Raw genomic sequence first — 10818 nt, 5'->3', positions numbered from 1 at the left:
GGGCGTGGTGCCGGGATACAGATCGCGGGAGAGGAGGAAGAGGCGCCGCGGGATCTGGTCGGTGATGGCGGAGAGAGGTGCCGACTGATGAAGTGGCGGAGGATCTGGTCGCTCCGGATGCGCCACGGGCGGAAGACAGGGCGACGATGCTGGGATTTCGACGCGGCTGGGTCGCTGATCTTGGAGGAGAAGAAGCCGCACGCGGTTGATGGCGGAGGACCCGGGGACGACGACGACGTTGGGGCGTTCGGCTGGGACGAGCTCCTTTGATCGCGCGGGGGAGGATTGCATCGCAGGAGAGGAGGAAGAGGCGCCGCAGGATCTGGTCGGTGATGGCGGAGAGAGGTGGCCGACTGCGGGAGGAAGAAGATAAACAGTGGATTCCCAATTTTTTATTTTTTATTATTTATTTATTTATTTATTATGTATTATTTATTTTTTTCTCTAACACTGTTCACATGAACAGTGTTTTCACGAACACTGTTCATATGAACAGTGTTTTCGGCATTTTGGTTTTTTTTTTAACACTGTTCATATGAACAGTGTTTTAACTGGACACTGTTCATATGAACAGTGAATCGTGAATATTTAGTTATTATTATTATTATAAATTTTATATGAAGGCAGGTAATGAATTGGTTGAAAATTGGCTTTGGATTTGCGGTGGGTCATGATCGTTGAGTTGCTTGAACATGTTTTCGAGCCCAATGTTTTCCAAATTTAATTATTGCTAAACTGCTTCAGATCGAACTCGACCAGTTAAGACTAGAAACAAGACCATGACTTAATAAAAAGGGTTAATCAAACATTTTCCTTAGCAAATTTAATTATAACTTTTGATCGAGCCAGGACCAAAACCTATTTAATTCTAACCTTAACTTCATTAGGTTACCAAACCGAATCAACACAATCTCCTCCTTATATGTTTTTTTCTGTAGTTTTCATGAAAGATCGTAACCAAAAACATATTTCAAATTTATTTCAATGATTATTCAATTTTCTAGTAAAATATGTATTTATTAGTTTAAGAACATTGATAAGTGCTATGGAAAGATAACTAAATTATGAATTATTAAGCACTTATCACACCCCCAAACCTATATTTTGCTAGTCCTCGAGCAAAATAAAAAAAAAGAAAAGCTCTAACTCACTTTCGCAGGCATCGCGATTGCATTTACCATATGCAATAAGGCTTTAAACCCCTAGGTTACCCTAGTGGACGAGTTATAGTCTCGTGAGGGTTTTCAGTGAAGATACCCACAAACTTCAATATTAAAATAAATCATTATTGTTATGAATTTTTTTTTTTTAAAATCTAATTTAAGATACATAAATGATAAGAATTTCAAAGCACACACGATTTTATTTACTAAGTCAGCCCAAATCCTAGGTCAAGATGCAATTCAAGTTGAAGTCATCAAGTTTCCGTTAGGGAAGTTGTAAGACTCATTTATACTGGAGTGCTCGGTGAAATCTGGACTACAGAATTTCGAGAGTTGTGGATGTTTACTTTAGTACCTCACGGGCTTTATCTGTAATATTCCAGTTTACTCGAATTTTTACAACGACGGTTTTCACACTATTGTCTTTTTCAAGGTCAATACAGAGTTTTTTTTTTTTTTACACCAGTTGGCACAAGGTGTCAGGCATCAAGACTCCCCTACGGACTTATGCTCGGAGTTCTCATCACAAGCCCACTTGACCTTTGACAATAGGTAGCCCTTTTCGATGTTCCTGACTAAATCCATTATTATTGATGATATTTTTTTTGGATTAGATAAGTATGATTCATCAGGGTCCAAGGTTGCTACTATACTATCAATATAATGTCGAGCCTAGATCTTAGAAGTGTCTGCCAGTGTGTAGTGAAATTTCGAAGTATTAATTAGCTTACAACTCCCTAAGAGAGACTTAATGAAAAGAACTTAAATTTGTATTACTTCCGACTAGTCATTGGGCTTTTTAGATTTTATATACCTTGTGTGTTTAGCATTCTCACATTAATGTATAGAAATAAGGTTTTTAAAAACAAAAACTTTTTTTTAATTTTTTTTTATTATTATTTTATAAAAAATAAAAATGAACACATTTTTTTTAAAAGATTTTTTTATTTTTTTATTTTTTTATTTCTTTTGATAAACCTGACATTATGAAGTGAAAACGAATGCAAGAGATGCAAACAAAACAAAAAATGATTAAAAATACTTAAAAATACCCCCAAACCTAAACCTAACATTGTCCTCAATGTTAAAGAAAACTAAAAGAATTGGGTTGCCTCCCAACAAGCGCTAAGTTTATTGTCTTCAGCCAGACACAGTGAGGTAGTTTTTGCATCTCCTTCTATGAGTTCATCTATTTTGTCTATCATAAAACACTCAACTTTTCCCGCGGGTTGGTCGTCCGCATTGAACACATTTAATTTTACCTTCATGTTTCCAAATGATATGTTCATTACCCCCGTTCTACAATTGATGCATGCATTGGCTGTTGCTAAAAAGGGGCGACCAAGGATCACGGGGATTTGTTTCTTAGGATTAGGTTCATGTTCCACATCAAGGACGATGAAATCTACTGAAAAATAGAATTTGTCTACCTTGACAAGAACATCTTCAATTATCCCACGTGGTGTTTTTACAGATCGATCAGCCAATTGAAGGGATACCGAGGTTGGTTTTAACTCACCTAACCCATGTTTCTCATAAACTGAATAAGGTAAAAGGTTGACACTTGCCCCTAGATCTAAGAGTGCTCGATCAATGAAATTATTTCCTAAGACATAGGAGATGGTGGGAGCACCAGGATCTTTGAATTTCGGAGGGGTGTTGTGTTGGAGAATAGAACTCACTTGCTCAGTTAGGAAGACCTTTTTAGGCACATGTGTCCTAGATTTTTGCTTTTGTGTACAAAGGTCTTTGAGAAATTTGGCATAGGAGGGAACTTGTCTAATAGCATCAAGAAGCGGAAGGTTGATTTTTACTTGTTTGAAAACCTCCATCATTTCCTCTAGTGAAGTTTCTTTTTTGCCAAAGGGAGAGGGTGAATTAAGAGCTTCAGGAAATGGGGCCTTTGGGATATGAGTTTTGGCAGAAGGTGGACTAGCTGAAGAAGAAGGAGAAGGTTTTAGATTTTCATTTGACACATTTTTATCCCCTTCTTCACCTTCCTTATTGTTGTCCTCCCCAATCTTATTGTCTACTACACGTCCACTCCTTAGGGTAGTCAAAGCATTGGCTTGTTCATGATGAATTGCATTTAATTGATTTTCTTGAGCCATGTATTGTCCCCTAGGATTACTTAGTGGTTGGCTTGGAAGCTTTCCTTCCTCTCGCTTGTTCAGTGCATTAGCTAGTTGCCCCATTTGGGATTCTATTTTGACGATGGATTGCGTGTGTGAGTGCACCAATTGTGTAATGGTTTCCAAATCTTAAAGGGCGTTCAACACTTTCTCCTCAAAGGCTGTGTTTCTTTGGGGTGGAGGAGGAGTGTGTTGAAATTGAGTCGAGGGACGGTAGGAATGAATATTTTGTTGGGTTTGAAAATTCTGAGGATTTTGAAAATTTTGAGAATAGGGTTGGGCTGTGTTCGAAGCTTGCTGCTTCCAAGAAAAGTTTGGATGATTTCGCCATCCCGGGTTATATGTATTGGAAAATGGGTCATTATCCGGTCTAGGCTGTGTTTGAGCAACATTGATGTGTTCTTGCACGAGTTCGGAGAATTGGGGCGCTGAAGGGCACTCATGAATAGGGTGGGATGGGCTAAAACAGATAGTACACACTTGTGCTTGGGAAGAGTTCATGTAATACCCACCTATCATCAGTTGATCAATCTTATGGGACAATGCATCTACCTTGCTAGACAGGTCCATAGAATGACTTATTTCACAAATGGTCCCTTTTCTTTGAGAACTCAGGGGTGCTTGACGAGAACAAGAAGCATGGTGGAGGGAGTTTTTATTAAGATTTTCAAATAATTGCCATGCTTCATGCTCATTTTGAAGCATGAATGTCCCCCCGCCTGCGGCATCAATCATCTGACGGTCTCGTTCAGTCAATCCGTCATAGAAACATTGCACTAGCTGCCATTTAGGTATTTGATGATGTGGGCATTTACGGATTAGGTCCCGAAATCTCTTCCAAGTTTCATGAAATTCTTCTCCCTCAGTTTGGGAGAAGCTTGTGATGGCACGTCTAAACTGGTTCGTTCTTCCAATGGGAAAGTATTTTTTTAAGAATTCTTGTTGCATTTGATCCCAAGAACGAATCGAGTTGGCTTCTAAAGAATTCAGCCATTGTTTGGCTCTATCTTTAAGGGAGAAGGGGAATAATCTAAGTTTTAGAGCATCATCAGTAAAGTTCTGAATCTTGACAGTGGTGCAAATCTTAAGGAATTCATCTAGGTGTTTATATGGGTCTTCATTGGTGAGCCCATAAAAAGATGGGAGCATTTGGATCACACTAGATTTTATTTCATATTGTATAGCTACTATTTCAGGTAATCGAATGCAAGATGGGAAAGTGTAAATGGTGGGAGTAAAGTACTCCCTCAGGAGTTTGGGTTGTTCTTCAGCCATCTCAGGAGGTGGGGATGATTCTATTGTTCTGATCTTAGCTCGAATATTTCTAAGGGTCCGTTCTATTTCAGGATCAAAAAGTAATAGGTCACGTACTCTAGAACGACTCCCTTGCATACACTAGTACTTGATCAGTCAAGCATGCAATAAAAGATAAACACATCAATCCTTGTATTTGTCCTAAAATCACTAGACAGCTCCTAACTGGTTTGAAGAGGGCACCTAAGCCTCCAATCCGGTCTAATGAACCGAGTTGACCAGGTAAGCTCCCAGGTAAGTGGAGGGGTCACGATGCGTTCGCAAAGGTCCCACTTAAAAACCACTTGCCTCGAACAGATGAACTGTCTTTCTTATAGGGACAAAGCTTGCCTAGACATCAACTAAGCCACAGAGCGAAATTGGTGCAACTTTCGGTGATCTTCGTCCTATTGAGCTCGAATGTCCCTAGGAGCCAATGTCTAATTGATTTTAATTAAAGTGACACTATGTGAGATTGAGTTCACCTAAGTTGGGCAAGAGTCCGGTGATGAAATCCGGCTCTTATCTTGTTGGGGTGATTGCCCTTACTATGTGCGGATTAATTTGTGTATGTGTATCAAGCATGCATTCACACTTTTGCTGAAATTAAAATCAAACAATCACCACAAAATTTCAAGCTAATAATTAATTTAAATAAGAAAGGTTTAGAGGTTACCAAAGGGAATTTTTCCAGCAATTTAAAATTTTTTAAGCAAACCTCTAAAGCAGTCCTTTTTGATAGCCCAGATCTCCTCTTCGATTCCTGATCAAATAAGACCAAAAGAAAAATTAAAAAAAAATTAGTAGAAGAGAAAAAGGAGATAAAAAAAAGTAACAAAAATAGAAAATAATTTTTTTAATTTTATTTTAGATATATATATTTTTTTTTGAAAGTTTTTTTTAATTAATTAATTTTTTTTTAATGATAGAAAAAATAACTATGCTAGCAATCCCCGGCAACAGCGCCAAAAATTGATCGGTTCTTTCAATTTTGAAAATAAACCACGCAATAGTACGTATCCTGTAGGATAGTGATTACGGGTGTCGGTCCACAGAGATTGACGAATAAGTTATTTTTCTTTTAAAAGTAAATCAAGAAGAAGAATTTGCTAACTTGATTTAACTAAATTAATTCAAAGGGCATAAGCTAGAGTAAAAAGAATTTTAAGTTATCGATTAATGAGAGCTAAAAGTAAGATGAATGCAGTAGTAGGAATATTTTATGGGAAGAGATGTTTAGGGTTAGAATCCGCCGATGGATTTGTAAATATGATGCTTTCAATGATTTAGATGCGTGTATGATCTGATTGCTCTTAACTACAAGTTAGGGCAATCATATAAAAAGTTGAAATCTAACCCACAGTATGAATCATCTAAGCCTGGTACAAACCATCTTCTCTAAGGATAGGCATGGTCTGTCCTATTTAGCATGATTCATCTGATGATTAATTTCTCAAAGATAAATCTGGTAGTTGCATAACAATCTCCTCCAAACCACAGGTATTGAATTCGATTTCGATAAACTATATTAATTCATGCAGAGGATTTCTACAAGATAAACATCTTACACAAATTAAACAAGACATTTCAAGATCATAATTTCATTAAATATGCAACTGTCTTACAATGCTAAAAATCAAAGAAATTCAACATAAATACTCATCCATGGCTTCATCAAACCCCTAAACCAAGACTTTGCTGCTCATGGTGGCCGGAAGTCCTCCCATCTTCATAAAAAAATTACTCTTCACTCCCTTCCACGCACGGCTTTCTCCTTCCTTTTCTTCACCGAAACAGGGGGTCCCCTGTTTCTATCGAAGCCCGCTCCCCCCTTCACCGAACGCCTCAGCCCCCTCCTTTTATAGCCGTCCGGCGCACGCGGAGAGAGGGAAGAAGGGATCACGGCGGCTGATTTCGGGGCGTGGTGCCGGGATGCAGATCGCGGGAGAGGAGGAAGAGGCGCCGCGGGATCTGGTCGGTGATGGCGGAGAGAGGTGCCGACTGATGAAGTGGTGGAGGATCTGGTCACTCCGGATGCGCCACGGGCGGAAGACGGGGCGACGATGCTGGGATTTCGACGTGGCTGGGTCGCTGATCTTGGAGGAGAAGACGCCGCACGCGGTTGATGGCGGAGGACCCGGGGACGACGACGACGTTGGGGCGTTCGGCTGGGATGAGCTCCTTTGATCGCGCGGGGGAGGATTGCATCGCGGGAGAGGAGGAAGAGGCGCCGCGGGATCTGGTCGGTGATGGCGGAGAGAGGTGGCCGACAGCGGGAGGAAGAAGATAAACAGTGGATTCCCAATTTTTTTATTTTTTATTTTTTATTTATTTATTATGTATTATTTATTTTTTTCTCTAACGCTGTTCACATGAACAGTGTTTTCACGAACATTGTTCATATGAATAGTGTTTTAACTGGACACTGTTCATATGAACAGTGAATCGTGAATATTTAGTTATTATTATTATTATTATAAATTTTATATGAAGGCAGGTAATGAATTGGTTGGAAATTGGCTTTGGATTTGCGGTGGGTCATGATCGTTGAGTTGCTTGAACTTATTTTTGAGCCCAATGTCTTCCAAATTTAATTATTGCTAAACTGCTTCAGATCGAACTCGACCAGTTAAGACTAGAAACAAGACCATGACTTAATAAAAAGGGTTAATCAAACATTTTTCTTAGCAGATTTAATTATAACTTTTGATCGAGCCAGGACCAAAACCTATTTAATTCTAACCTTAACTTCATTAGGTTACCAAATCGAATCAACACAATCTCCTCCTTATATATTTTTTTTCTGTAGTTTTCATGAAAGATCGTAACCAAAAACATATTTCAAATTTATTTCAATGATTATTCAATTTTTTGATAAAATATGTATTTATTAGTTTAAAAATATTGATAAGTGCTATGGAAAGATAACTAAATTATGAATTATTTAGCACTTATCAGCAAGTCGACTCCTAAACAAGCAAGAGTCGACTCTTAGAGGAAAGCAGACTGAAAGGCAGAAAACCAAACAAATTGACTCTGTGAACGAGTCGACTCCGAGAATACGAGAGTCGACCCCAAGTCAGCTGAGTCGACCCCAACAAAGTGCGAGTCGACTCCGAGGCAGTTCAACTCGAAAGACAGAGGATCAGTTTTCAGGATCTGAGAGCCGAGTCAACTCTAAGATGATCCGAGTCGACTCCGAGGCAGTTCAACTCCAAAGACAGAGGATCAGTTTTCGGGCTCTGAGAGCCGAGTCGACTCCAAGATGATCCGAGTCGACTCGAGAAAGAAATGCAGAAATATAGATCTCTGGAATCCTGAGAACGAGCCGTCTCCAAAAGTGCCGAGTCATCTCCGAATATTGGCGAGTCGACTCCAGGTTTGGCCCGAGTCGACTCCAGGACGGGACAACACTTTAATTCAAATCCTGAACAGTGGGTGAGTCGTCTCCAGTAAAGCATGAGTCGACTCCAGCAACAGCCGAGTCGACTCCAGATCGAGCGAGTCGACTCCGACCCCAACAGATACATTGTCAGGAAGTGCAGACTGTGCAGAACGGCCACAAATCAGTGTCTAACGGCTATTTTTCAAAGGAGACTGCTTAAATAGCCAGAGTGAACAGTAGTAGACACCAAAAGAGTTACTCCATCTGTGCATTAAGTGTTTTCCATCTACCAAGAGTCTATTGAGAGAAAAGACAAGCAAAAGAAGGAAGAAACGCATTCAATACATTCCTAGAAGTCTTCCCTTCGCATTCAAGGCTCTTCCTCTGACATCAGATTTTCAGTGCACTCAAAGAGGAGACTCAAAGTTCGAGAAGCCCCTTCTTCCTCTTCCAAAATCTGTTTGAGGGCTTCTAACTCTACTCTATTCATATTGATTAATATTTGCTTATTAAGAAGCTTTCCTTGTAACTTTTTCCAAATTATTTTCTTACTTGATTCAATCAGGGGATTGAATCAAGGGTTGTAAGGTTTGTTGGTGAGCCGAAGTTAAAACCAACGATGTAAGGGTTCGATTGTGATCCCGAAAAAACAATCGGATGGTTCTAGTCGGTGAGCCTGTGAAAACCGACCGAGTTCGTTGTGATCTCTCGAAAACAACAAGTTGGGTTGTGAACTTGTAAAACAACCGGCTGTAATCCAAGGGATTATAGTGAACTCCCAAGTGAAGCTTGGGGAGTGGACGTAGGAGCAAGGGTTAGCTCCGAACCACTATAAATTGGTTTGTGTTTGTATTGGCTGCTGTCCTCTCTCTCTCTCTTCATTCACTTCATCTAGTAACTTAACTAGTTTGCTTGCAATAGATTTAGTTAATTACTAATCATAGTTTTTAATTGGTCGAGAATTAATCCAGACCCAATTCACCCCCCCCCCCTCTTGGGTTGTCTACTTGGGCAACAGAAACTCCTGGATGAGCAAATATAACAATTATGAGCTACAAAGAAGAGTTTAGAATATAGTTATCGCTTTGACAAGGCTCTTCTCTTCCTTGTCAAGATTGCTTCACTCTTCAAGGGTTGGTGGAGCTCTTAAAGCCTCTTAGAATCTGCTCAACCACTTGCTTTTTGCTCTTTGAATGAAGCTCTTGATTGAGGAAGGCTAGGGCTTTCTTTTTCTTGAATGAGCTTTAATTTAATTGCAAAAGATACTTCCTCTGATGAATAGTGTCACTTTAAATACTTCTCCACATCTATTGGTCACTCCCCATTGGTTAGATTTGAAAAACTAGCCGTTGGGAGGTCAAAAAGTACTTCTGCAAAACTAGCCGTTATGCCCTTGCCCGTGCTGAGGTCGACCCAAACTTTCCTGGGGTCAACTCAACTTACTGTTCATCAGACTTGGGGTTGACCCAACTTTCTCTGGGGTCGACCCAACTTTCTCTGGGGTCGACCCCTGCTACAGTGGGGTCGGTCTTCTCAGGAACCACACAAACTTACATTTTCAGCTGTTTTCACTGGGGTCGACTCAACCTTTCTTAGGGTCGACCCAAGCTACAATGGGGTCGACTCAAGTTCCATTGGGGTCGACCCTCTCAGAGATTCCAGAGACATGGTTTTTTTTTAGCATATATCCTTGGGGTCGGTTCATGTATAGTTGGGGTCGGCTCCATTGGGGTCGACTCAAGTATTCATGGGGTCGGCTCCAGCTGGGGTCGGTTCAAGAAAGCTTGGGGTCGGCCCTCTCAGTAAATTCTAGAGAGTTGTTTTCTTGAGGCTTGAAGCTGGGGTTGACTCAAGGTTCTTTGGGGTCGGCTCCACTCCTGGGGTCGACTCAAGCATACATGGGGTCGACTCCACTTACTGTTCATCTGTGCCATTTTTGCAGGGATGTGCCAGATGGTTCCATAAAGTGCCAGGGTCGACTCCACTCATGTTGGGGTCGACTCATTCTACACTTTGTTGCTAGAAACCCGCCCATGCCGCAGAAAAATTTCAAAAATTTCAGATGCAGCGGAAGAGGCATGCGCGGGATCAACCGTTCATCGCATGAATGTTGTTTAAAACCGTTCATAGATAGATAAGGATTAAAAACTTTTTTAAAAATATTAGAAGATCAGATCTTCACCTTGTGCGGGTAGATGATCACCGCAAACTGATGATCGTGGTTTTGGATGAAGGTTCGCTTGAAGCCGTTCAAGTGCGCGGCCTCTACGGGTATCCACACGAAGCAGGAACCGATCAAGCTTCTTTGTCCCCCCGGGGTGCTAGCTCCCTTGCAGAGACAACTTTTAATGGCTGATCTCCTCTCTTTCTTTCAACTCTTGAATGTGCTTGAGAGGAGGAAGAAGAAGGATGAAGAATAGTAAAGGAACAAAACCCCTGCAACCTTCTTTCTTTTCCTTGCGTTGGAAGGAGGAAGGGAGGATGAAGAGGCCACCTTTCTTTTTCTTCCTTTGCTTGCGGCTGAACCAAGGAAAGGGGAGGAGAGGGGGCCACGAATTGGAGAGGGAGAGGGCTTCAATGATGCCCTAGGTCAGCCCCCACGCCTCCTCTTAAATAGCATGTGGAGCTCCTACTTTGTAGGAGCTCCTTGATAAACTTCCAAGAGGGGCGCCGGCCCCTCTTCTTTGCCGCACCAAGCAAGGAAAAGGAGGAGGGGCGTGTGCCCCTCCTTCATGGTTAACCTAATCCTCCTTTAAGGAGGATTAGGAAGGTCACTCATGGTTAGGTCCTAATCTAATTAGGCTTGGACCAAGGGTGAACCAATTTGGGTTTAATCTAGGTAAGT

General features: G+C 41.0%; 1 non-coding gene across 1 annotated transcript; it reads left to right on the top strand.

Moving 5' to 3' along the window:
• Window positions 1-4088: 4088 nt before the first annotated feature.
• Window positions 4089-4194, top strand: LOC120106285. The gene has a single exon (XR_005508471.1). It is a non-coding gene; the product is annotated as a small nucleolar RNA R71 (small nucleolar RNA).
• The last annotated feature ends 6624 nt before the right edge of the window (window positions 4195-10818 follow it).

Source organism: Phoenix dactylifera, unplaced genomic scaffold, assembly GCF_009389715.1.
Source record: "Phoenix dactylifera cultivar Barhee BC4 unplaced genomic scaffold, palm_55x_up_171113_PBpolish2nd_filt_p 000517F, whole genome shotgun sequence".
NCBI lineage: Eukaryota > Viridiplantae > Streptophyta > Magnoliopsida > Arecales > Arecaceae > Phoenix > Phoenix dactylifera.
The sequence above is the reverse complement of the archived record's forward strand: the minus strand, read 5'-3'. Positions and strand labels throughout refer to the sequence as shown.